Genomic DNA, 27,689 nt, shown 5'->3' with positions numbered 1-27,689 from the left:
CCGGAATCGAACCCGGGTCCCTGGAGCTGTGAGGCTGCGGTGCTAACCACTGCGCCACTGTGCCGCCCAATACTTTTTCTCTGCTGATATTAATTACCTTAAGTTCCTCACTCTTCTACTGAGAAGACAGACAGAAAATGTTTGTTCAACATCTCTACCATTTCCTTGTTCCACATAATTTCTCCTGTCTCTGCCTCTAAGGGATTAACGCATATTTTAGCTACTCTCCTTTTTTATATACTCGTAAAAACTCTTACAATCTGTTTTTACATTCCTGGATAGCTTCCTCTTAAATTTGATTTTTTCCCTTTTTATCAACTTTTTTGTTTACCCTTTGCTGTTTTCTTAAACACTCCCAATCCTCAGGCTTACGACTATTCTTTGCAGCATTATAATCCCTTTCTTTTAATCGAATACTATATGTTGCATGCTTGGTTAGTCTGCCATTGTTTGTATAGTTGTTTAGTCTAGCTAGGAGCGATTACCGAGTCTTCAGTGATTTTAACATTAACTCATTTATTACATATTAACTATATACAGCTTTACAAAAGTCTGTATGACTCCTCTGAAGCCATGCTGCTTCTCCTTCAAGTCTCCCTCACATGTGATCTCTTACATCATCATGGTGGGAGGTATTCCTCACACTGTCTCAAACATTAACCCTTTCAAACCCTTATACTACATCTCCCCCCAAGTCTTTATCCATATATATATTTATACATTCATTTGTTTTTATTTTTACATACTACCACATCTCCCCCCAAGTCTCTGACATCACAGATTCAATCTGCCAGGAGGCTTCACAACTCTCCCTGATCGTGTTGTTGTCAGATACAGAAGATCTTTCTGTGAATTCTAGTTTCTTGACTTGGACAGCCTTCATTGAGGTTTGTAGTATCCGGTGCTTTCTGAAATTCAGGTTGAACATCTGGCTTGTTCAAATGTATGAATGATTGATGTCTTTGATGAACAGAAATAAGATTTCTCCTGTTTCTTCTTATAGTACTTTCTGAAGTATGTACTAAATAAAATCTCTGTTGATTCTCATCTCTCTGGATGATTACTTCTTCTCTGCCTTGGTCTTGTACCCATACCTTTTCTCCTTCCATCATTTTAGGTAGGTTCCTGGTACGATATTTCATATTATAATTATAAATTTATTGCTTTTGGTAAGACTTTTCTCTGTCTTGAAGTCTCTGATAATCCTGGACTTCTAGGCCTGGAAGTAACTTTTTATGTAGGATAGGAAGTTTAAGTTTTCTCTCCATCAACAGTTCAGATAGTGCTAATCCACAGAATAATGGAGTAGATCTGTAGTTTAGGAATCCTGTTTTTTTTTACCAATGCTTTGATAGTTCTGACTCCTCGCTCAGCTTCTCTCTTAGATTGAGGATATCTAGGGGAATTTATAAGATCTACAAATCCACAGTTTTTCACAAAATGCCTGAAGTAATCATTTGCAAATTGTGGTCCATTATCAGAAACTCTCTGGTCATGTATACCATGTGTTACAAAGATCTCCTGTAACACTCGAATGACTGTCTCAGTTGTTGTTGTGTACAAACGTTTGACCTCAATCCACCTTGAAAAATAGTTGATGGCAATCAGGTCGGATTTTCCATTAAATATTAATAGATCCATCTCCAGATGTTCCCATGGTCTGGTTGGAAATTGAGTCGATATAAGAGGTTCCCTCTGGTCTGGTCTGTGCACTGTGCATACCTGGTAATTTGAAATGATTTCTTCTTTATCTTTTGATATTCCCAGCCACCAGACAGATGACTGAGCCCGTGCTCTGTATTTCATGATACCCATGTGGCCCTGATGTATTTTCTCCAATATATCAGTCCTGAGTGAGACTGGAATCACCAGCGTCTCGTCCTATACTAGTAAATCATCCACAATAGTAAAGTGCCTCCTGTACGCAAATAGATCTTCATCACCATACCACTGTGATGTTGCTGCGGCCAACCCTGCATGCAATATTGGTGTATTCGGATGCATTCCTCATCTTGCATCTGAGCATGACAAATTTCTTGGAGCATTTTTGAACTTGCCGGCCATTGTGATGCAGTGAACTGAGAATATAACTCAATCTCATTAATAAAGTTAACATCCTGTTGTGTAGGATAGTCAACAGTAGCTCTAGATAATTCATTTGCAGAAGTATGTAGTTTTCCCTGTACTTATACCACTTTATACGTGTATCTCATTAGTCTCAACCGGAATCTCTGGATTGTCGGAGGCATCCTAGTGAGTTCCTTTTTATCAAGTAAGAAAACTAGGAGTTTGTGGTCCGTCTCTATTGACAACCTTTAAGCCGATGATATAATCTGAGAATTTTTCGCAAACCCACATGAATGCGAGAGCGTCTTTCTCTGACAGCGTACCTCGTCTCAGTATCAGACAATGCTTCAGATGCACAATAAACAGGTCTTCGACATTCATCTGGCTGTTCTTGATAAAGGACTGACCCTAACCCTGTAGACGAGGCGTCTGCTCCAATTGTGGTTGGCAGTGAGGGTTATAATGTGCGAAAATATCTGACAAAATCAGCATCTCCTTGATCCTTTGAAATACTTGCTCCTGATGTGCATCCCAACACCATGCTTCAGCTTTCCTTAATAGTTGTTGTAAGGGTTCAGTAACTTGCACTAGATTGGGTAAAAATTTTGCCAACTGATTAACCATTCCAAGGAATCATTGAAGATCTTGGACAGAAGTAGGAAGTGGGAATTCACTAATGGCTCTCATCTTTTGCGGGTCTGCCATTATGTCCTTGCTACTGACAATGTGTCCTGGAAATGAATAGATGTTTTCAAGAATTCACACTTTTCATTAAGTGTCAGGCCTTCATCTCGTAGATGATTCAAAACCGCTCTAACCCTCAGGTCATGTTCTTCAATGGATTCACCATGGACTAAGATGCCGTCCATATGGCATATTACTCCTTTAAGGCCCTGTAGAATGTTCAACATAGTTCTTTGGAATATTTCTGGTGCTGATGTTATACCAAATGGTAAATTGTTAAAACAAAATCTTCCAAACGGAGTAATATGGTCGTCAATAACCTTGACTTCTTATCCAATGGGACTTGCCAAAAACCACTATTCGCATCAAGTTTTGTGAACATGGTACTTTTGGATAACTTTGCCAGACTTTTGTCGACTGAGGACATCAGATGAACTTCTCTTGCCAAAGCCTTTTTAAGTTAAGTCTACACAAATGGGAAGAATACCGAAAGGTTTAGGAACTGGAACCATTCCAGAGCACCAGTTTGTAGGCTCAGTGACAGGAGAAATGACTTCCATCCTGGTGATTTCTTCCAGCTGATGTTGGACTTGCTTTATTAGTGGGTGTGGTATCTTGCATGAAAAGACATACAGGTTTAGCATCTTTTCTCAACTTAATGCTGTATTTGGTCTTCCATCTTCCTAGACCAGTAAATAATTTTGGAAAGTCTTTTTGGAAGTGACTCCTGGATTCTTGTTGCTTAATTTCTTCCACTTTTCTTATAAGATGAAGGTCAATACAAGCTCTGCTACTTAAGAGAGTGAATTCCTGATTCCGTAGAGTATACAATGTTTCCAGTATCTGCTTTCCCTTGTATTGGAGTGTTGCCTGCAGCTTTCCCTTGACTTTCAGTTCAATCCTGCCTGGGCCATGTAACTGAGTCTCTGTTGGTTACAGGTAATGTGTTGATAACCATGGTTTGTTGTCTGATAAAATTGTTACACTTGCTCCAGTGTCTTTTTTTTTTAGAGATACAGCACTGAAACAGGCCCTTTGGCCCACCGAGTCTGTGCCGACCATCAACCACCTATTGTTTAAAATTGGTGATATGTCCATTGATATATATATCTACAGTCCAGAATGCATGATTAGTGTCATTGATCTCACCAAGGAGGTCTTCTGATTTCTCTTCCAAAGGGGATTGTTCCAATTCATTAATGGCTGTTTGTGTGGAGAGTTTTTCTTTGGAACTTTTGCAAGCAGAGGTTTTACTGTGGCACATCTTCCCAAAATGGCCAACTTTCTTGCAGTGAAGGCATTCTGCTTTGTTTGCAGGACACTGATCGAGCCTGTGGGTCTTTTTGGCGCCACAGCACTGGCAGGGTTTCATGGCATCTTGCATGCATCCCCCAACCCCCTCAGTGTACCTTCTTTTCTGGTGTTTCTTTTACAGTCCTGTGATTAAGGTCTTTCTTCACCTGTCAGGATTGATCTGTTCTTCTCCCGGACTTCTGCTTGTCACACCTGCTGAATTGCTTTGTCTAGGGCGAGGTCTTCCTTAGACTGCAATAAATCTGATAGGGATTCACCAGTAACACATACTACAATGCAGTCTCTTATTAATTCTGCTTTTAGGTCTCCATATTTGCATCCTTCAGCTAGTCTGTAAAGGTCATTAATAAAAGCATCAACTATTTCACCTGGTTTCTGGGCCCTTCTGTAAATTTTGCCCTTTCCAGAATCTTTTTGCTCCTCACATTAAAATAGCTATCAAAGGCTTTTAAAACTTTATCAAATTTGTCTGATGTTTCATTAATGCCTTGCTTGCAATAACACCATCTGCTATTGCTCCGATGGAATACAGCAATGTGTTAACTTGCTCTGCTTCAGACTGGCTGTCTAATTTGGAAGCAAATTTGTATCACAAAATCCTTTTTGCCAGAGTGACCAATTTTGAGTTTGATTTGGTCCTTCCATGCCTCTAAATCTCTCTGGTGTTGTGAATTTAAGATCCATGGCTTTCTATTTGGTTTACTTTCTTTTTAAAATTTTCCCTCCAGTACCGGAAGTTTCCCAAGCTTTTTCAGCCTCGTGTTGACTCCCACTATGGTCTCCGTTTCTCCCTGTGAAATCTCGCTGCTAGACACTGTGGGCTGGATTTAAGTGCCTGCCACTAGGCGAAAAAAATGGAGGCCCACACGTGCAGCCTGTGCGCCGCCATGCCGCCGTGATCCCCCGTGCGGTGGCTCATTTAAATACCCTGGTTGGCCTGCCCCCTCCCCCCAATCACATGGAGGGGGCGGGCTCTCCGATGTCGGCAATGTCATCAGCTGCCTGTGCGCAGGCGCTGGCACCATTTTTAAAGGGCAGCCAGCTCTGCTGGTTAACTTAAATTTTTAAAGGGAACCACTGTTCACATCAAAATTCTAACGTCCCTTTCCCATCCCCCGCAATAACAATAAAATTAAGTATCTGTCCTCCCCTGCCAAAATGCTTACCTTACAAATATGACCTTCCCCCCAAACTGTACAAAGTTCACAGTTCAACACTTCCGACCAACCCCTACACTAATGACAAACGTTTGACCCAGATCCCCCCCGCCGCACTAAAAATCTCACGTTCCCCCCTTCCCCACCACTGCAGCTCCTCCTTTTCCCAGACAGGAAAGTGAAGGGCTGGCCGCTGCTCTGAAGATCACGGCACGACCAAAGGATCGCTGGTAAGTTTATTTAAATTTATGCATTTTGCTCATTTCAATATGGGAAGCTAGGTCCCGTCGCCCAGTGTTGGGGCAGTCGGGGGGGTGCTGCCACGGATCATCGCTGTCACTGGGAAGATCAGGCCCGGCCCTCCTGGTGGCGGGCTCCGTGGTGGGCCACTGCTGGAACGTTCTTCTGGTTCCCCCCCCACCCCCGCCATGGAGCCCGACATTGGGGCCCCTGTAAAATCCAGCCCCGTATTTCTTTCTTGAAACAGTTTTGCAGGGTTTTCTCTATACTCTTTTTACTCCCCCCACTTAGTGTATTGAGTATTTGCAGCCTTTTTTTGTCTGCCTCGCGTTCGCCATGTGTAATGACACTGACCTCGGATCCGCCCTCACTAAGGACCTTTAGTTTTCCCAGTGCTGCCTGCCTAGTGCTGGTAGGAACAAAATTTTTGACTTCTTTACAGGCTTCTCACCAGATCCCTGACCGTTGCTTGGTTCAGTGACTCGTAACCTGTGATCGTTGGACCGGAATTTTTCACGGACCACCTGCCTCTGTGGTGCAGCCACAGTACCTCTGGAAGCCGATTCCCCGACTCTCAGTGCCTCCTTCGCCCACGGAGTAGCTCTGGAGCTTTTTTACAGCCTGTTCTCGAGTTCTGCAGTCCTGGTGACTTTTTTCCAGGTCAGCTTTCTTTAGAGTATTTTTCAGATTATTCTGTGTGTTGAATGATAAGAACCACCACTGTTCACCTGTTGTATGTTTGGTTCGTCCTCCACCGTTTGTATATTTGGTTAGTCTAGCTAGGAGAGATTACTGAGTCTTCAAAGATTTTAACATTAACTCATTTATTACATTTTAACTATTTACAGCTTTACATAAGGCTGTGTGACTCCTCTGAAGCCACACTGCTTCTCCCTCCACTCTCTTTCACACGTGATCATCTCTATCATCATGGTGGGAGGTATTCCTCACACTGTCTCAAATATTAACCCTTTCAAACCCTTATACTACACTATACTCAACTTCCCTGGTAAGCTGCGGATGGATCTTTCTTGCTGGGTTTTTTAATTGAATGTATTTTTTGTTGCACATTTTGAATGATTGCTTTAAATGTTTCCCACTTTTTTTTAACCACCATACCTTTTAGTCTGTTTACCCAATCAATTGAGCATGTACAAAAAATGCTTTACAAAGTTCCGCCACCATCCATGACCACTGTAGAAGATCAACTCAAACGAAATCTTCAGCACCATCGTGAATAGTCAGCTGGATTTGCCCTGCCAGCACAATTTCAGGTACTTAACTGACTCCTAATTGCAGCTCGCAACTGGTTTAAGGGATTCAGGGCTGCTCCCTGCTCACTGGCTGGCCCACCATGGTCGGAAAGATCGCCCACATTTTTGCCTATATTCTGACAGCAGCAAAATTGTGTGTCAACCAGCAAGCACGAATTCTCCTTAAAACATTTAGTAACCCGCAGTTAGGCCACATTTAGCACGTGGACAGCAATCTCCAGTCTTATATCATGGGGAGGCGCAAAAGAGAAACACAAGGAATAAAAATCAGGTGGGGGAAACAATACAAGTAATTATATATATATAATATATTACTATATATTATAATGTATATTACATTTAATTATTTACAACATTGTACGAAAGTCTGACATTTAAAAAATGAAAGTAAACGGAAGTACTGTGAGAAATGAAGTAGAAAAAAAAGCAGCTGTTTTATTGAAGAAGAAACACCCAGATCCACTTTGCCACACCACCCAATCCCAAAGGTTACAGTCGAGGCGTGAAAGACAGTCACTCCCTGACTGAAAAGAAAAGTCAAGGTCAGAGAGGGAAACGTAAGAAAAGAACAGCTGCTGTTGGTGTCCCAGTGGACTGGAAAGATGCCAGAAAGTTTTAACCACATGATGTAACAATAACTTGTTCAGCTGAACATCATTTGTTGTGACACACCCAGGCAAACTGAAATGACAGAAAGCAAACTGTGTCTTTTGCCTGATGTGCTTGCCAGACTAAATTAAGACTGAACTAGGTAACACAGCTGCCTGGGAAATTGTTCCCTTCTGCCGTGTTCCACCTCTGGGTATACATGCTTCAACCCAGCCAAGGAAATTAAAATGGAGGCCTACTTTTACTGATGACAGTTGAAGGGGCTGTGTTATTTAACATTTCTGGTTTGCAAACAGTTTCCATAATCAAAAAGAAAAGTCTGTCGTGATCTTTCCATTGCGACTGTTTTTGAAGCATTCTAACTGAAAGTTTCATCAAGCTTCTCTCTAAAGATTGTATTGCTTAAACTCTTCAAAAATACTATAATTGATTGAAAAGATGGAAGCAGACTCCTAGTCTCCTATCTCCTTCTGCACTGCCAAAGGTTTGTTATGATGCCAAACCCAAAGTCAAAATCCAAATGGTGCCAAAGTGTAAATACTCCCTAAAAATATAAATATGGTCCAATTCATGCTGTTTAGTATTTTGATGTGGCTAATCTTTAAAAAATAATAAAGTCGCTTCTGTTTCATGCTTTTGCCTATAGCTTCTTTAAATGATGTCTGGTGTTATTTATTGGAGCCATTACCACAAAAATAGGCTCCAACATTTTATATCAGTTTTCACCGGATCCTTTTATCCCCTTCCTCTTCTGAAGACACTGGTTCATGCTGGGGTATAGTTCCACAGACCCTGATGGTGACAGTGACTTATTTGTCATCTCAGAGCCTGGTGGTATCGGCAGCTAATTCAATATGAGGATGCACAGCCGAACCTGATTTTGTCAACTGCAGTCTTTATGCATGCTCCTTTCAGCAGTCGCCACTGATAGCAATCAGAACGATGGCTGTTTCTTTCCCTCCATTGCTTGCAACATTGAAAGCAATTATGTTACCCTCATTACACATCGGCTAGTCTCAGTAGACGCTAAGGAATTTCACCTGCCGTATTCCTGATCTATATGTCCAGTAACACGCTGGGTCATACATTATCCCACAAGTTGCTGGGAGGACTGGCCCATCTATCTTCATAAGGCTTTGGTCAGGCATTTCCTTGGGCTTCTGTCACATTTTGAATGAAGTCGCAGCGGAGAAGTGGAAGCAACTCTGAGGAAATACCTTGACTTTGTGTTTTTAACAGTTGGTAATCTGGTGGATGAGTACTGACACAAGGTTGGTCCTTCTTCATAGACTTCCTTCCTGGTGGATGATCAAATTTTCAAGTTTTAAGATTTGAATTATATTCATTTACAAAGCTTCTTTGTGGGGAATCTGGGAAAAATCCATTTGTTTAGCAGCTATTGGAGTTAAGACCATGGGCTGAATTTTCTCAGCCCTTTCGAGACGGGCAAGGAGGCAGGAGGACTAGCAATGAGGCGGGGGAAAGCATCGGGAGGAGAGCCCGTGGCCAGTGGCGGGAACCTCAGTGGCGCAGCTGCTCATCAGGCGGTCAATTGAGGTAATTATTTGCCCAATTAAGGACCAACTCCTGTCCCTGCCAGCATTTTAGCAACATTGGGAGGGGCTGCCGACACGTGGGGCAACCACCAGATAAATCCTGGCAGCCTCCCAGCAGGTTCCCCTGGGGTTGGGGGCGGCCCCTCCTTGATGGGTGCTCCATGGCCAACAGAAGCCCCCTTAGTAAAGCCTGGCTCGGGTATAAAATTAAAACCTGACCTGGGCCCAACCTGACCACAGCCAACCCGAACCCAACCCGGGCCCGAGCCCTTGAATTTTTTTCGCGCCCGACCCAACCTGATTATCATAATAAAGTTAATGATATCAAACAGGTTATTGTGCTCTACCTTGTCCAAATGTTGTGATCCTGTTCATCCCTTCCGGCAGCAGGCTATTCGTGCAGATGGAGCTGTGGGGAATCATGGGTAAGCCTGTTACCATGACTTCCCGGAAGCAGCACTGTCCAGCCCGATCCGAACCTGACACATTTGGTCGGGTGTCCTCGGGTTCGGGTCAGGTAGCCAGGCTTTATCCCATAGTGGCAATGGCTGCCTCCACACCCAAGGCATTGCTGCAGGAATAACCTGTCTGTCTGGCCCCAGCTTCCTCAAACAACTCACCTTTCTTGGAGGGCGCCTTGGCATTGGGGTACCTTCTCCTTCGTGATGCAGCCTCAGCAGTGGTCACAGCCAGTGGTGGCGCTGCTGAGCCTTGCTGAGCTGCCGCCGCTCTGAGTGGCCTTGTAGCTCTGGGGGGAGGGCCGCCTTCCTCTATTGGATATTGATCCTGGTGGTGGCCTGTTAATTACTCGTTGCCGGCAAAATGCCACCCCAGGGTCTTGCCGCCCACTGGAGCAGGGTTGGCTTCTGCTTTTGGCTCCGGTGGAGGTACTTGATCCGCCTCTGAAAAATTCAGCCCATGCGTGATGTGGACAGTATGATATCCCCTTCAACACATCCAATCCATAGCAGAAGCATCAGTATTACGGTTCCATTGGAGGAGTATTGTGCTAAGTTCATTGAGTATTAGAATGATAATGATTTTCAGAAGATACTGCAAAGAGGCTTGGATAGAAGATATTGTAAACTGAATAGAAAATTAGCTAAATGATAAGAAACAAAGAATAGTGATCAATTCTAACAGAATTGTAGTGACCCGTTCAGTGTCCAGTAATCGGTTCTGATGTTTATCATATTTATGGGTTGATCTTTATGAAGAGATGAGCAGCTGATGCAATGTGTGGGAGATCATTGTGTGATCAAAAGAAAGGAACAAAAATTCACAAATAGATTATAGGTAAATGAGTTGCCAATGAATTTAACAAAGAAATGGACATGCACTAGGGATCTAGTCATGGAGCCCAATTTCCTGCCTTAAAGGATGCAACCAGGGTTAGATGAAATATTGGACATAATCGCAAGAGAGGAATGGAATTGAATTCAAGCAGCAGGTTAACAAGTAACAGCCGCAAAGGCTTAACTGAACAAAAGCTGACTGAAATTTTGCATTGCATCAGTTAGAATGGTTACACAATCTAATCTTTAGCTGCTACCAGTAGGGGTAGTGAGAAGCACAGAGAAGAGGAAAAGAGCAAGAAACCCTGAACTGAGAAACAAATCAGAGAGTAACCCACAGAACTAATGAGAGAGTGAAAGACAAACAGAAGGGACACTTAGGTCACATCTGCCAATCAAAATCTCCTACGGAGCTCACCAAATAATTTATTGGCCTAGCCACTTGTCCCCAGTCTGTAACTCCAAAACCCTTTGTTGCCATAGTTAATAGCATTGCCTATGTTACATTCACAATTGCAGGAGTTGCATTATTGACTGCTGCAACAAGCACTAAAGCATACATACAACATTTTAAAGGTTAAATTTGAAATGTCTTTGCACCATTTTGAAAGTACTCCAACCAGCATTTGACATTTAAAAAAAAAATTATATTTTGAAACTTTTAAAGCTACTTAGTCCACTTAGTTCCCCACTTTAAACTTTTGCATTCCTATGAGGGAACATAAGAAGACCTAAAAAATCACCACAAACATATGGTTTGCAGACATGAAATTACAGTTTGTACAGAAATAATCCAGTCCATTACAGAAGGTAGTACAAAGTAGAACTAAAAATACAAAATATGATTACAAGATGAAGGATATATCATTAAATAAGGCAAGTTAACAAAAAGATCTCGTCGTAATAGCTGACAATATATTGAAAGTGCTGTCACAGGAGGGAACTTAAAGGTATGTTTACATGTTGAGAGTATAAGGTAAATTTTGAAAGCCCCATGCCAATGGTACGGTCTTGCACGAAGCTAGTGCATGGTGATTTTTGACTTTGATTTCAGCAGACAGTAAATCCCAAGCAGCGTCTCACCAAATTTCCATATGGGCTGCTGCATATGAAGCCCTGCCGGTAGTATGGGGCCTTGCCAAATTTACCCTGATGTAAGTAGACAAAGATAATACCAGACCAAGGGAGTGATACTGACATACATTCCTCATTCTTGAGAAGAAGTAAGCCAGATATTACACTCTGTGATATTACTGGATGAAGATATAATGCATTAGAATTATATTGCTTTCTATGCTATTTAACAGAGGCATTTTCCCCATTTAATGGATAAATGCCTCTGTGAAAATAGCACACAATATATCTGACACATTGGGACAGATTTTGTTCTGGGTGATGAATGAACGACACCAGCCATTCATTAGACTTGCACTTGCTCATAGATTTTCAATGGTTTTTGCATGGTCGATTGCTTTCAGCCAACCATCCAAACAGTGCAGTGCCATCTACAGGGCAGGGAAAGCACGTGTATATCTCCTTAGCCAATCGGATTGAAGAATCACCAATGAGACACGCAGGGTCTGAACCAGGAACTGTCAGTTAGAATAGTGAATTCAATGTCAAATCAGGTAATGAAAGTCAAATAGAGGGAAAGAAAGATTGGATTAAGAAAGAGAGATACAAGAGATAGAAAGAAAAAGTAAACAAAAATCTCCAACAATAATTAACAAATCAACATCAGAAGGAACGAGAGTCCATACTTGTAATAGTTAATTTTTAGTGCCGGAAAGGTTGCTTAGCAGTAGTTAAGACTTACCACGCTGTTAAAAGGGTTCTTAGACCGTAGCCTTGTATGTTATGGAGTTTCAAGTGCTCATCTAAATATTTCTTGAATGTCGTGAGTGTTTCTGCCTCTACCACCCCTTCAGGCAGTGTGTTCCAGATTCCAACCACCCTCTGGGTGAAAAAATTCCTCCTCAACTCCCTTCTAAACCTCCTGCCCCTTACCTTAAATCGATGCCCCCTTGTTATTGACCTCTCCGCTAAGGGAAAATGTTTCTTCCTATCTATCCTATCAATGCCCCTCGTAATTTTGTATACCTCAATCATGTCCCCCCTCAGCCTTCTCCACTCCAAGGAAAACAACCCCAGCCTATCTAGTCTGTCTGCATAGCTGAAATGCTCCAGCCCAGCCCCTGGAAGGTAAGGGGCAGGAGGTTTAGAGGGGAGTTGAGGAGAAATTTTTTCACCCAGAGGGTGGTTGGAATCTGGAACACACTGCCTGAAGGGGTGGTAGAGGCAGGAACACTCACGACATTCAAGAAATATTTAGATGAGCACTTGAAACTCCATAACATACAAGGCTACGGTCTAAGAACCCTTTTAACAGCATGGTAAGTCTTAACTACTGCTAAGCAACCTTTCCGGCACTAAAAATTAACTATTACAAGTGTGGACTCTCGTTCCTTCTGATGTTGATTTGTTAATTATTGTTGGAGATTTTTGTTTACTTTTTCTTTCTATCTCTTGTATCTCTCTTTCTTAATCCAATCTTTCTTTCCTGGTGAATCTCCTCTGCACCCTCTCCATTGCAATCACATCCTTCCTATAGCGTGGCGACCAGAACTGTACGCAGTACTCCTACTGTGGCCTAACCAGCATTTTATACAGCTCCATCATAACCTCCCTGCTCTTATATTCTGTGCCTTGGCTAATAAAGGCAAGTATCCTGTATGCCTTCCTAACCACCTTATCTACCTGTGCTGCTGCCTTCAGTGATCTATGGACAAGCACCCCAAGGTCCCTCTGACCCTCTGTACTCCCTAGGCTCCTACCATCCATTGTATATTCCACTGCCTTGTTTGACCTCCCAAAGTGCATCACCTCACACTTCTCAGCATTAAACTCCATTTGCCACTGATCCGCCCATCTTACCAGCCCATCTATGTTGTCCTGTAGTCTAAGGCTTTCCTCCTCACTATTTACAACACCACCAATTTTCGTGTCGTCTGCAAACTTACTGATTATAGGGCCAAGTGAGGGAGAATGGGATTAGTTAGGAGGGGTGCTTGATGGTCGGCGCAGGTGGGTTGGGCTGAAGGGCCTGTTTCTGTGCTCTAAAACTCTATGACTCTAAATGGGCAAGCCTTAGCCTTTTTTGGTGAGTTTAGTTTGTTTTAGTTTTTTGAAAAATTCTGTATCAATGAAGTAAGTACATCAACTTCATGTTGTTCAATACATTTGAATGGGCAGCCAGATAGCAAGTTGCTGTTTTCCTTTGAGCCATGGCCTAAGGAATAAAAAGCCACACCTTGTAATAAATAGTGACTTATCTGTTGCATTCAAAAAGGAATTGGAACAACTCATGATATAACAAAGATAAGACTGTATAGCTTGGGATGAAACAAAGGTTATCAGTGGTCTGATAATTCACTGAAACAAGATTTGAAATGAAAGAACAAAGTGGGTGAGTTAAATGGCCTTTTCTCATTTGTGTTTTCATGATGAAATACTTGTAAAGAAACTACAAATCTTGGCTGTGTTTAATCTCTGTAGAGACTATAATTGTTGTTCTTTATGCTGTGCACATTACAAAATGTATCCTGCTGCTTGCTGACACTCTGGCCTATTGGCTCCATGAGCTGTTGAAAAAAATGGACATTTCCAGTATCAACAAATGGTCAATATCTTGATAAATTAGGGAGGCTCTTTCCATGCTTACTCAGTGTTTAAATGTTTCATAGTGAGGGCACCCCGAATTTTCAACTCTCTCAATCTGAATGGTGTAGTTCTATTTTGGTTCAGCCCTTGATTGTATCAAACAAAAGCATAGCCATTGTTAACAGCACAGGTTATTCCAAGCTACTCCCATAACCACCTCCTTACTCTGCTGGCTACTTTTCTTACCTGTTCCAAAATTCCTGGGCTTGGAGAGGGTGTGAGACTCATTTTTCCCTGGGAGGAACATAACAAGGCCAGAATCTAGCTCTGCTCTGATTTCACTGCATTAAGAGCAGATCTTTAAATGCCTGTGGGGAGGGCCTGAGTGGGTTTTACCAGCTGCCCCATCCTGATCCTACCCAGTGTCTAAAGGCCCCAAATCTTTACTAGAATAAGGTAATTGATCCCAGAGTGAATCAATTACCATCTCTAGTTGGTGGCTCTAACTAGGAGTTAAAGACTGTAAATAAAAATCGTTTTTCTTTGGCCTGTTTAGGTCTCAAGGGAACCTCAGTCATAGTGACTAGGTGGGATGGGTGCTGCTGTTACATCCTTGAAGGGGCTGGTGGCCTGTCTTGCTATTCAAGTGATCCATTTGAAATAGGACCTTGGGCAAGGGTGGCTGGACTTACACCAGCAATATGGGATTCCAGGAATTTCTAGGCCTCCAGCTTCATGGATTTACAAAAAAAGGTAATTCTGGCCCTCTGTGCCTAAGGCACACTAGACAAGAAGCAACAACACAAGCAGGCCCTGAACTTGGCAGGCTGAAAAGGCTCCATTGGAAATTTCAGAACAGTATAATAGGATAAGCATTTGAGGTTTGTTGTTTAAGGTTCATTGTCAGCGAAACACAGTACAAATGACTTATAATTTTCAGTATCATCATTGTTTGAAAAGTGGCAACATGCCCTGTGCTGCAGCATTGCCAGCTGCCCATCCTAATTAGTGGTTAGAAAGTAAGAATAAGTGAACTGTGTTTTAATATAATGCATAGATAGTAACTAGCATCTGAACTACTTTTAGCTATAGTTTCCCACTAATCAATGTTGGTGCCATTTAATCAGTCCTATGGGTCAAAGTAGTCAGGAAAGGATATCTGCCAACATGGAGATGCATTAATGCAAAACCTTCAGAGTCATAACTTCATTAGCATTTTTGGCAAAGAAGTTGCCAGAACTATTCATTACCGGATACAGCAGAGTTCATAAAATACCCTGTGGTATCTTTTTGTTTGCTTCCACAGTTCCAAAAGTAAGAATGTATTTATACAATTGTTCTGATTTATAAATGAAGCAATAACAGCAGTTAAAGTAGAACTATTTCTTATTGTTTGGCTTTCTTTTAATTGGAGTATTTTAGTGCAGATTTCTCTGCTTCTTTTGTATTTTATGCCCTTCTTGTCTCACGCGATGCCTCTGAATCCAAGACGATGGGTTCATTGCTTCATTCCAGATTTCTGAATCATTTTTCCTTTTGCCAGTGGCTAGGTCTGCCACATATGATTCTCTCCCCAGATGATTCTTCCCCACACTACTGGGAGAAACAGTAGCCTCTGCATGGATCCTTCCTGTCGCACACTAGATTAAGAAATAAGCAGAGCAGAAATCATACCAATGCCCATCTGCTTGTGTTTAAATCCCTCCATGGCCTTGCCCTTCCCCATCTTTGTAACCTTCTTCATTGCTATAACCTTCCCTTAACTTTACACTCCTTTGACTCTGGCCTAGGTGTGTACCCGCTTCTCATCACCCCATCATTGGTGTACATGCTTCCATTTGCTTAGGCCTCATGCTCTGTAATTCCATCCCTAAATCTATCCAGCTCCCTCTCCTCTTTTAAGACCCTTCATAAAGCCCATTTTTTAAACTCACTCTTCCTCAGTATCTCCTTCTTTGGCTCAGCATCCAGTTTTTCCTTTCCGTGTTTGTGAAGCATCTTGGAATATTTTTCTATGTTGAAAGTAGTATATAAATGCAAGTTGATTTTGCTCAGTGCTATTACGTTGCTCGAACTATTCCTTTGGTGTTCCCCCAAAGCACTCAGCTGTCTGACAGCCCAGGATCTTCATGTTTCAGCCTAATAGTAAGTGTTGATACTGCAGGCATTACAGCCAAGAGTGAACACACATAGCAATCAGGCATTGAAACCCTGGCTGATTTTTTTTCCCTTCCCTAGCCCAGGGACATTGAGCCCACTTTTGGCACTTGAAATTCTGTCCCACATCAGCTAACGCAATGTGATCCAGAGATCAAATCTTGGAACTTCTCGTCTCTGTGGCGTAGTACTGGACCAGGTGGTGCCGTTACTCATTAGGCTGTTTGCTGTTGAAATATAAGAATATTTCTTATCTAATTCTCACCCACGAGTTTTAGGCAATTGATTAAAAATTTGGCTGTGTACCAACCACATCATATGTCTGCACTGGAGTACTTCATGGCATTGTACCAAAGGTAAATATCTGAAGAAACTGAGCTACTCTGTGGTGTCCGAGTAGATAAAAGCATCATCATATAATGTAGAATGCCACGGGTTTGATTCATTGGCCTGGATTTTCAATCCGGGTCGGGAACCCAATGCCCAGAACATTTCCGGGTCCTGACCCCGCGTTGCGTCAGCTGGACATTCAATGAGTGGAAGCCTTTTCTGTTGCGAAATCTGACCGGTTGGTCTGTTGGTGCCTTGTTGGCTACATGGGTGCAATCGATGAACCCCCACCCCTGGATCTGAGGAAATGCATTGATGGCGGCAAACCCTCTGTGCCTGTGATTGCCCATCTGTCTCAAAACGGCCTCTGGAATAGGGCATATGTGACCTGCCTGATGGTATGATGAGCTACTGACTGCGAGATGCAACCCAGGTTCACAGCTGATCCCTGGAATCCTGGAATGACTCGGAAGCATAAAAATTCAGGTCAGTGGTGACCTAGACTGCTGCAGGTACGGGACTGCCATGGGGGTCATGAGGCCTCAGGTCATTGTGCACCAGAGTGCAAATATCTGAGACCAACTGCCTGGATAGGCGGAGTATCCTAAGGCACTGGCAATCTATCATTTGCAGGTAGCTGACTCTTGGGCAGTACACCCAATGCCTAGGTTATTGCCTTCTTCCCCTTGCAGTCCTCCACTCTGCTCCTCTGGCCTCCTTCTGTCCAGGAGGATACATCTGCTGAAGCTCCTCCTCGCTACTCTGTCCAATGTCAGAGCAGCCTTCTCCCATGTCAACTCCCTCAGCTGGCACTTGTTCGTTCACCAGGACTTCCTTTGCTGCCCAAGTGATGCCAACAGCCTCACTTCCCTCTCAGGAGTCCCAACACTCACTGCTTAAAGATGCAAGCCTCTCAGTACCGGTGATGGCAATTGTGTGCCACTATTTGATCAGCTGAGAATTATTCTTTGCTTCTTAAGTTTGTTGACCAATGCATCCAATAGCCCTTATGGCTCCCCGCTGTGTTCACAACAGCTGCACCTAATGTGTCCCAGACACTGCGTGTTTCCTGTGCCTCCTGATTGAAAATGTAAAACTGCTCCTCTGAGGCTTCTTAATGAGCTCATCAACGAGCTCAACAACCAGTTAATTGGAGGCGTGAGGGTTCCCTGTTCCCCCACCACCCTCCCCTTGAAACTTACGTCGCGTTCCAGAGGTGGCGGGATGCAGTGCCGCCCTCTAGGAACCCGATTTTGAAATCGCGCCCGCACCCACTCCCGACCCCAACACCATTTGAAAATCCAGCCCATTGTCTCTGCTGTGTTACCTAACCTCACCAATTGAATCTCATTGTCTGGTGGGCTGGGGCGAGAAGAAAAACAAATCTACCGGGATCCATGCTCCTGGTTGTTATTCACAGATCCTCTGCTGGAAAGTATTTTGCTCTGTAGCAACTGCACCACTTGACAACTGGAGAATTTTGTAGCACTGTAGCTTGCAATGCTGGCTGAGGACATAAATGGGCTCCATAATCAAATAGCCAGCTGGCCAAGCTCACACATGACAACCAGCCATTTGGGTGAGATACAGAGGGCTATGGAACCATATGCCAACACTTCAGGGCTTTCATAAGAGAGGGAGGGAAGGAAAGAAAATTAGAAAAATATTATCTGAAGAAACTTGAAACAGACAGGTCAGAAATAGTGCAGAAACAGAATACTCTCATCTTCAATCAGGAGCTCAACACTCCATTAGTATGAAAAGTTACATAGGATATGCTATGGAAGCTGTTAATAGTGTTTATCACATAGTGACGGAGACAAGATCACAAATTATTGAATTAAATAATATTCATTCGCAACACCTTCCAATGAAACATCTATTTATATGACATCTCCATTTCTGTTTTGTGATATTTTGTTAAGAAGTTAACAGTAAGCAGCGCAGTTTTTGTCTGACGTGGTGAATAATTTTCTCCTGTGGACTACAACAATACCAGAGCATCTCATAATGCATAGCAGCAGGCAGCATTGGCACATATCGTAAAATAGATTTGGACAAATAAAGGATGCTTCCTTCCAGAATACCAGCTCTACCATGTTCCCAATATAGCATTGAGCATTTGGTGGTGCTACAACATAGTTCTGTTCCATTTTAGAAAAACATGACATAACACATAACAACTAGCTGGTCAGTAGTTACATTAGATGTGTATGTATTCTTAATTGTATATTAATTGCATTTAATTATATGCAGGTGGCGGACATTAACTGGGGATTCCTTTGTGCTCCTATAAATAGGAACAGACTGAAACTGTGATGCTTGGGTTAGGAGGTACATATTTGTATTGTGTAACTCTGTAAATAAAAGCTTGTAAAAGTGTGTAAAAACTAGCTCAAAAACTATTCTTCACTGCCGGGCTTTCTGGAATATAACATGTTTATGTTATTTAGCTATGAGAAAATGGTAGAGGAAGCTGGTCATCAGTTTTATTTTGATGTATTTTATAATGTTGCCATAGCAGATTATTAAAGGCATCCTGGCTTATGAAGGATTTCTAAAAGGCATAGTGACAGATGGAGCACTCATGGTGCTATTTTTGAAAAAGCATTTTTTATACCATTAAATAAAATGGCAGAACAGGTGGGAGCTGCTGCTGCACAACACGAAAAACGGGCACATGGTTAAAAAATAAAATAAAATAATTTTAAAAAATAAATAAATAAAAAATATAAAAAGGTTGAAATTGTTGAACTCAATGTTGAGTCCGCAAGGCTGTAAAGTGCCTTATTGAAAGATGAGGTGCTGCTCCTTGCATTTGTGTTGATGTTCGCTGGAACACTGCAGCAGGCCAAGGACAGAAATGTGGGCATGAGAGCAGGGGGGTGTGTTGAAATGGCAGGCAACTGGAGGGTTGCATTATTTTATTTTTTAACCGTGTGCCTGTTTTTCATGATGTGCTTTTGGACAGAGCTGCTCATTATTCTGCCATTGACAGTCTCTCTGGCCTAATGCTTTGTCTTTCACCACAATCATTAACACGCTCCTTGCCTTTGCCCCATGACATCTTTGTTATTTAATCTGTCCTGCCCTCTGCCCTATCACACATCTTTCCTTTTGTTCTCTTCCCCCCCACCACCGCCGCCACCCCCCCCACACCCCATCCTTCACTTGCTTAAAACCTAATACTTTTCTTACCTTTGCCAGTTCGGATGAAAGGGCACTGACCTGAAACATTAACTCTGCTTCTCTCTCCACAGATGCTGCCTGACCTGCTGAGTATTTTCAGCACTTGCTGATCTAATTGAAGTGTTTAAAAATATAAAAGGATTTGATAGGTTATATAGAAACTATTTCCTCTGGGCGAGGCCAGAACAAATGGGCTTATCGTAAAATTACAGAGGCTGTTCAGGGGTGATGTCAGAAAGCAGTTCTTCACACAAAGGGTTGTGGAAATCTGGAACTCTCTCCCTCAAAACTTTTTTGAGGCTTAGTCAATTGAAAATTTCAAAACTGAGATTGATAGGTTTTTGTTAAGCAAGGATATTAAGAGTTCTGGAACCAAGGCAGGAGCTGGAGTTAAGATATCAATCAGCCATGATTGGACTTGAATGGTGGAACAGGTTCGAGGAGTTGAAAGGACTGCTTCTGTTCCTATGTTCTTTCCTATGTACGTTGAAAATGCCTGACGAACCCAGCAAGGCTGGGGATGGGAGGGTTCTGCCAATCTTAGTGGAAGAAAAACTGTCGTCCTTACCTGGTCTGGCCTACATGTGACTCCAGACCCACAGCAATGTGGTTGACTCTTAACTGCCCTCTGAAATGGCCGAGCAAGCCATTCAGTTGTCAAGGGCAATTAGGGATGGGCAACAAATGCTGGCCTTGCCAGTGACACCCATATCCCATGAAAGAATAAAAATAAATATGGGAGGCTATTACAGCTGAGGATCCTTGGGGATGGTGAACTGAGCATGTGGCAGGTGGTGAGAGAACCAATGAGGGAAAAACCTACTTGACCTTGTCTTCACCAATCTACCTGTTGCAGATGCATCTGCCATGACAGTATTGGTAGGAATGACCATTGCACAGTCCTTTTGGAACTGACGTCCCATCTTCACACTGAGGATACCCTCCATTGTGTTATATGGCACAGTTAAATGGAGCATTCTGCGGCAACATGGCCAGACCCGTCCTTCGCAACACCGGGACAGATAGAACCTCAGCACATAGTGACACTTGGGGCTGAATTTTGTTTTGAAGATGGGGGACTTGGCAGTGGCCAGAAGGTGGGGAATGAACCTGCCTCAGCCCTCCATCAGAACTCCCTGTGCTATTTCACGACAGGCAGGCAATTAACTGCCCGCCATCAGGAACTCTGTCCCCTTCAGAGATAGGCTCCTGCCTCCAGAGCTAATGGCCAATCGGAAGCCCAGCAGTTCTGCAGTACTGGCAGTGCCACAGGGAGCAGTGGTGACTGCCAGTACCGCAAGAGGTCCGGAGCAGACGCTGGAGACCCTGGGAAAGTAAGTCGAATTGGGGTCACCAGGGCCATTCAGGCAAGCCCTGGCAATGGGGTGGGGGGTGGAGTTAGTGAGGGTAGAGGGGGGGTCTTCCTGGGGGTGGGGTGGGTGGGTGGCCACTGCCAGGAGGATCTCCGGGGGTCCTGGATTGCCCCAAAAGGAGGGATAACCCCTGACCCTGCTAGAAGGCCACCAGGTTTTATCTGGCAGTGTCTTCCCATGGTGACGGGCCCCTCTGCCTTCCATTAAATTGAGGCGGAGGCAGGAAGTGCCTTTAATTGGCCTTTAAGATCCTCGATTGGCCTGGAGGGAAGGCTGTCTTCAGCCTTCCCTGCCCCGGACTAAATTGGAAGAAGTTGGGAAAGCGATGGGAACTCTGTCCCCGCCTTCCACTGCAATTTTATGGGCCACTCTGCCTCCGTTCCCGTCCCAATGGGGTTCATAAAATACAGCCCTTGGTGTTTGTGTACCGAGGATCTACGCACAGCTTGATGCAGCCGCACACAAAGGTGGCCATCAGAATGAGGGCAGCATTGGGTACGTTTTTCCTTGTTTTATCTAGAGGTTTGAACATTGTGTCCCTGTGGACACAGTCCGTTTTTGATCTCCAGGTAAAGCGGAAGATGGCTCGTGACTGTCATGACGCAGGCACGGGGTATGGGCCAGACCTGCACTCTGTAGAGCAATGCTGTGAGCTCCTCGCACCTAATGACCAGGTTCTTACCTGCAATGGAGAGGGATTGTCACTCCCACATGCCCAGTTTCTGCTTGACGATTGCTGTTCGCTCCTTCCAGTTTTTGGCACACACTTCGGCCCCTCCGAGCCATGTCCCGAGCGTCTTCGGGTAGTCTGACCTGACAGTGAAGGGGACAAAGGATCAGTTGATCCAGCTCACAAAGAACTGCTGAACACTCAGACGCCTGAATATTCGCAGCAAGCTTGTGCGTACTTCGCATTTAAACCTCCACTGGCTCTCTCTTGCCCATCGTAAGGGGATTAATATTGAGGCCAGTGTTGCCAATCATGTTGCCCCTGTAATAATGATCCTTCAATATTTCTCAAGTAGTTAGTGAACTATTTAATTAGCATAAATAGTGTGAGTGCTGCTAAGGAGCATTGGATAGTAACTGGTAAATAAGTGATGCAATGATAAATTAGGAACACCTTATGTTATGTTGCATAACCTTATCAAGTTGCTTTATGTACAAAGCTGCTGGGATAAAAGCTGAAACATGTTAATTTAAGCTGATTAGCCTGTGATTTAAGCCTCTGTAGCCCATGCTGAGGTCGTGCTATTTTACTGACATTTATATCAATGTTCATAAGTGCTGATAATGATCCCAGGTTTCAGGTGGTGCTGATGCTGCATGAGTTGAACCAGGTAACCAATCCAGAAATACTTGGTACGTAATTTACTGCTTGTATAATAGGCACAGAAGAGCACCACATCCCTCCTGTAAAATATTAAATTTCAGTGGAATACAGCTGAATTAACAATAAACAGACTGGTTGATCCTTATTTTATCTTAATTTTCAGAGAGCTTCACTCTGCTTGTGGTGTATACAGCAGAGTCCTTATGCTTCATGTCACATGCATTCAGCTCCAACATGGTTCCACTGAGTCAGTTAAAGAAAGACTTACATTTACTCAGCACTTTATCACAATACTCATAAATGTCTGAAAGCATTTCATGTGCAATTAATTATTTTGAAATACATTAAATATTTTTAGTTGCCATTTTCCTCAGAACAAAATCTCAGAAATGCCAATAAAATGAATGACTAGTTAACCTATTTTTGGTGGTTGAGGAAGAATTGTTGGAAAATATAGTGAGAGAATTCTTTGCTTTTTTTTAATATGGAGATCAGATTTTAACATACGTGAGCTTCCCGAACAGGCCGGCTGGGCCTTGGCTTAATGCCTCTGGCATCATGGAGTATGTTCTGTGCCTGTACAGAACTTCAACCCGTATACCTTTACCTGCTGAACAGTTAATCAAATATTACTTTGAACTAAGAAGTCAAATAATCAGTTGTGTAACCAAAGAGAAACATTAATTAGAGAGAGTATTGAAATAAATTGACCTACAACAAAACCAATTTTAGCAAACATACTTGCTCAACAATACTGAAGCACACATTTCACAAAATAAAAAATGAAAGCCAAAAGTTCTGTAAATGTCCAGTTGGTCAGTCAGCTTCTGAAAAGAGGAAGATGGAACCCTTCATCAGAAAACATATTTTGTTTCACTTATATAGTGAAAATTCAGATTTATTTTGAATTAAAAACATGACACTGAACTACAAATTGAAGTATGCTGCCTGAAGATTCATCTTGCCTTTTACATTGTGGAGCCAGGACAAAGGGCTTGGGATCAATCAATACTACTGTAAATGCTTTGAAGAGAGAAGATGCTTTTAAGCTTGCATGTATGGTTTCAATATAAGTTTGTAATATAAAACAGATATTCTCAGTTGAATAATTCCAGTGTTTCCTGGCTGTATTCCAAGAACTTCAAAGTATTGTTATCGGCAAATTATCACCACTATATTAGCAGAACAGGGCGATGTTCTGAGGAAATGTCAGTTTGAAATCTGAGTTTCCTCTCATTTTCGTGTGAAGAGGCCAAATTAACACTGGCTCAGTGCAGATGCGAGCATTTTTCCACGTCCTTAATTAAAGGATTCAGTTCTAACATAACTCCCCAGAGTTATGTCACATTATGTCAACATTGTAGTTGATGCACAGAACTGTTGACTAAAATAAGATTGCTTTTCCCAAATTTTTGTATCTTAATGGACAAATTATTTTATACTCGAGCTATAATCAATCTTTTGCATTGATAATATTTATTCCATATCTATATCCTGTTTAATGTAACTTTTGCAACTGCATACCTTTCCTTTCTGTGGGAGCCTTCTCTGTTAAATGAAAACTATCCTTTTTATTCACAATGCTTATGTAACCCTTAAATACATTGGCAGTCACAGTTTCAGCTTTTATCATGCTTAATCTGTGAACTGGCCAATTTGCAAGAATAATTGGCACCTCTTTAATACTAGAACTGGATCATTCTAAATGCCAGTAAACACTTATAAACTGCTCTGTTATTCCAAATACAAGTCAGTGGTTTTCTAACTAGATTGGTTTTTGTTCAACAGCATTCTATAAATGTATGAACACAGTAAATAGTTAACACTGAAAACTCAGCTTGGATGGATTGCTTAAGAGGTGAACCATTTATATCATTTTCCCTGACAGAGTGCTCCTACTTGTTTTATAAATTCTAGATTACTAATAATTGCAGATTCGATGGTGACTAATATGTCTCAATTATTTGCCACTGTTGAGCAGCATGCTGTTAAAGAAAGGGAACTGATAATGATGAGTTAATACAATGGAAGCCTTTTTTTCCTACATTCACTGCTGGAAAAAAGGTCCTTTTTTAAATCACAGGAAGGTTTTCAAATGGAAACAAGTTGTTCCAGTAAACTGACAATAGATCAGCCACTGCATACAGCAAATACATTCCACCTACCAGATGTGGAGATTAAAGGTTAGTTTATGTAATAGATTAGGAGGTGGGAAAGCTTTGTATGCACATAAAAGTAAAACCTTTTTTTTAAAATGACCCTTTTTGCAGTCTCATGTGCCCTTTTGGTGTCTGCACATTAAAAAGAGCTTATATTTTGATTCATTTTATTTTCCAGAAGATTAAAGCTGCAAAGACAATGGAATTTTTAAACAATGGCCCCGATTATCTCAAGGTTCAAAAATAACAAAGTTTTCTTACAGGGCATTTTATCAGCAAAAATGCATGTTTTATTGCCATCTTTAAGACCTGTACATAAACTGCGATATAAATCATAAAGTTCACAATGACTGTTACGGAGCTCCAACCAGAGCAAAGCCACCTTCACTTCCATGATGAAGCTGTATCAAATAGGTTTTCAGAACATTTGTTTTAAGTATAGCCACTTATGTACAGGGACAATCTATGTCTTGTGGTATGGATTTGTGCCAAAGAGAGTCTGAGAATACCACAATTTACATTTTGTAGGACCTGTCAAATCAGCATATTCATTTGATCACTTACTTCTAGGTCTAATTCAGCTCTAATGATGACCCAGGTTTCCAATAGTGTAACACCTCAAATTTTGAAGCCCATGACTGCATTCACCCAACAGCATATTACGTATATCCTGGGTTAATTTACTACCACACTCCAGCAAGTTAGTTGGATAAATTCATTAGAATACAAATCGGAAGATCAGTAGGTAATCAGTGTTTTGGCAAACCTAAAATTCCCATTTAAATGTTATAAATCAAGTGATTATTACTAAACATTTACTAGTTTTACTGCTATTAATGTATTAATGCGTGAATGGGGCATGGAAGCTTTTAGCATTGAACTGTGTTCTGTATTGATTCTTGTTTTCAAATTGGCATTGAAACAGATTCCATGCTGGTTGATCATTATAATTATACCATGAAAGCACTGAAAAAATGAAAAACTGTATTCCGTTTCTCAGTGTTTAAAAGTAATTTTTAAAAAACGTATCATGCTTGGCCCTGGAATGGGTTGTTTGATCGACATCCATGGTGTAATATTTCAGTCATGTAGTGGTAGGTTAATGGTTTGCCTCATAAAAGATGATCTGAAAAATGGCTCAATTAAAGAAAGTTATGTCCAGACCCCAGCTTTGACAAGACAGATATATACATGATTTTTGCTATACTAATACCATTGGGTGTCAGTCCATGGGACTAGCTATGGAATATGTAGGACAAGGTTCTTGGCACTTTACTCCAAATCACACACACTCGAGATATAAACCTAAAAAGTTATGTTGGTGGTATTATCAGACAGATGCTCTCCATGTTCATATGAGATTCCTTTGTCTACCATTTTACCAGAAGTGTAACCCATTTAAACTAATTGGGACAATCCCTGGGTTAAAATAGAGTTTGTTCAAGTCCAAATCATCTATATATTTCTAAATCATGTATATATACTGAGAGCAAAAGTGGACCTCGCACTGACCCTGGTTTCCAACCCTTCTCCAAGCTGAGGAAGAAGCATTTAGCCTGGCTGTTTGCTTCTTGTGTGCCAACCAGCTTTTTATCTATGCTGTTACATTTTCTCTGATACCATAGATCTGAATTTCCTAGCGGTAATGGTGTAGGTAGGTGGAGGGTGGGAGGTTAACGTTGCAACTGTGGTCGCCCTGTATCCTTCCTGCATCCTTTCCGCCCCATACCATTTTAATTGATCTGTATGTTGCTGCGTGTCAGGCGTCCGTTCCATACAAGCGGATGCTAACTAAAAGATCAAAGTTGTGTTCCGATGATGTCATATACACCCCTGCTGCATTTTAAGTTGAATTCACAGATGCTCCGCCTGCTCTTGGACCTGCCAGCAAGACCTAGTTGGGTGCCTGGGAGATCCTAAAGTTATATGAGTGGCGGCTGTCACTGGAGTACAGGATCTTTTGCTGTCTGGATTGTAAGGCATGCTTTCAGCTTCCAGATTGTGACTTCGACACATTTTTTGCCATACAAAATTTTACTCAGGTGTCTCTTATTCTGGGAGCCTTACTTGCTTCTTTCTTCTTGTTGGAGGAAGACTTGGAGGAGGGGGAGCTGGAGCAGCAATCTCAGCAACCACCACTGTCAACACCAGCAGCTGGGTGTCTCAGAATACATTAGGTGATGGGGACTCCCTGCAGGGCCTACAGGTCTAACTGAGGGGCAGTGCAGAAACAGGCTGTGCTGCTTCAGATTGGCTGTCGCAAACATCTGTAACCTTCTGCAGCATGGACTGCTGCCTTCTGAACCAAGGGGTTGGTGGGGGAGGGAGGGGGAAGGTGGTGAGTGCCTTGCAATGTGGCCTTCAAAATCACCACAGCCCCGAATTCCTACACAGCTAGATCCTTTCAGTCTACACCAGAGGACTATCAGCCGCATCTCACAGTCTGCATTAAGCAGGTGACTTATTTCCTACTTTCTAGGGCCAAGCAATACATAACTTTCCTCACTGAGCTCAGCAGTTTACAGGAGACAGTTTGTGGCTTAGAGGCAGTTGCTGTCTTCTGTTGCTTGCAGAATGTGATTGACTCTACACACATGGTTATTAGGGTACTGCAATACAAGGCAGCAATATTCATCAACAGAAAGGGTATCGCTCTACCAATGTACTTACAGTGAACAATCACAGGATCAACATCATACAGGTCTGGGCAAGGTAGCCATGGAGCTGCCATGATGCCTTTATTTTCAGACACTCCACCATCCCCCACTCTTTGACCTGGGGAGGAAGATGAAAGGGTGCCTGCTGGGGGACAAGGGATACTTGAGTAGCACAGATACAATGGATAGCCAGGGCACATCCAGAATCCATACAGAGCACACAACTGAACTGCTCAAGCAGCAGTTCAGATGGCCATTTACACCATTTCACTGCGGTTTCCACTGATCTTATGGTCGGAGATCAAGGAACCTCTGTGGAAATACTACCCTGCACATTTTTGGCAATTTGGCGTGTTTGTATATTTCTTTCCAGGAATACTTCTTATTTTTCTTATGTGCTGATTCAAAATTATAATTGCCCTAACCCAGAGAGGATTTTGGAGATATTACAGATTAGATGAATAGTCTGAGAACAAGGCTAAGCATCATGAAAGTTAAACTAATGCTAGTTTAATTCGTCTATAGTTAACCAGTTTATCCATCTCTCCCTGTTTGAACAAGTGGCTACTCTGTAGTCACATAGCAAAACTTGTCTATTTAAGGAGGATTGACTTTTTTCTATTGTGTAGGTTACA

The 27,689-nt window shown here is 42.3% G+C and overlaps 1 long non-coding RNA gene across 2 annotated transcripts in view; it reads left to right on the top strand.

The window, feature by feature from the left end:
• The first annotated feature begins 5,886 nt into the window (after positions 1 to 5,886).
• The window catches only part of LOC137376458 (uncharacterized), a 118,748-nt gene continuing 96,945 nt past the window's right edge, over positions 5,887 to 27,689 (top strand). For both annotated transcript variants that reach the window (XR_010976224.1, XR_010976225.1), the window contains exon 1: positions 5,887 to 6,122. This is a non-coding gene — a long non-coding RNA (uncharacterized lncRNA). The remainder of the gene's footprint in view (positions 6,123 to 27,689) is intronic.

This window comes from Heterodontus francisci, chromosome 13 (genome assembly GCF_036365525.1).
Source record: "Heterodontus francisci isolate sHetFra1 chromosome 13, sHetFra1.hap1, whole genome shotgun sequence".
Classification (NCBI taxonomy): Eukaryota; Metazoa; Chordata; class Chondrichthyes; order Heterodontiformes; family Heterodontidae; genus Heterodontus; species Heterodontus francisci.
Note: the sequence above shows the minus strand (reverse complement) of the source record. Positions and strands in the feature narration are given on the sequence as shown.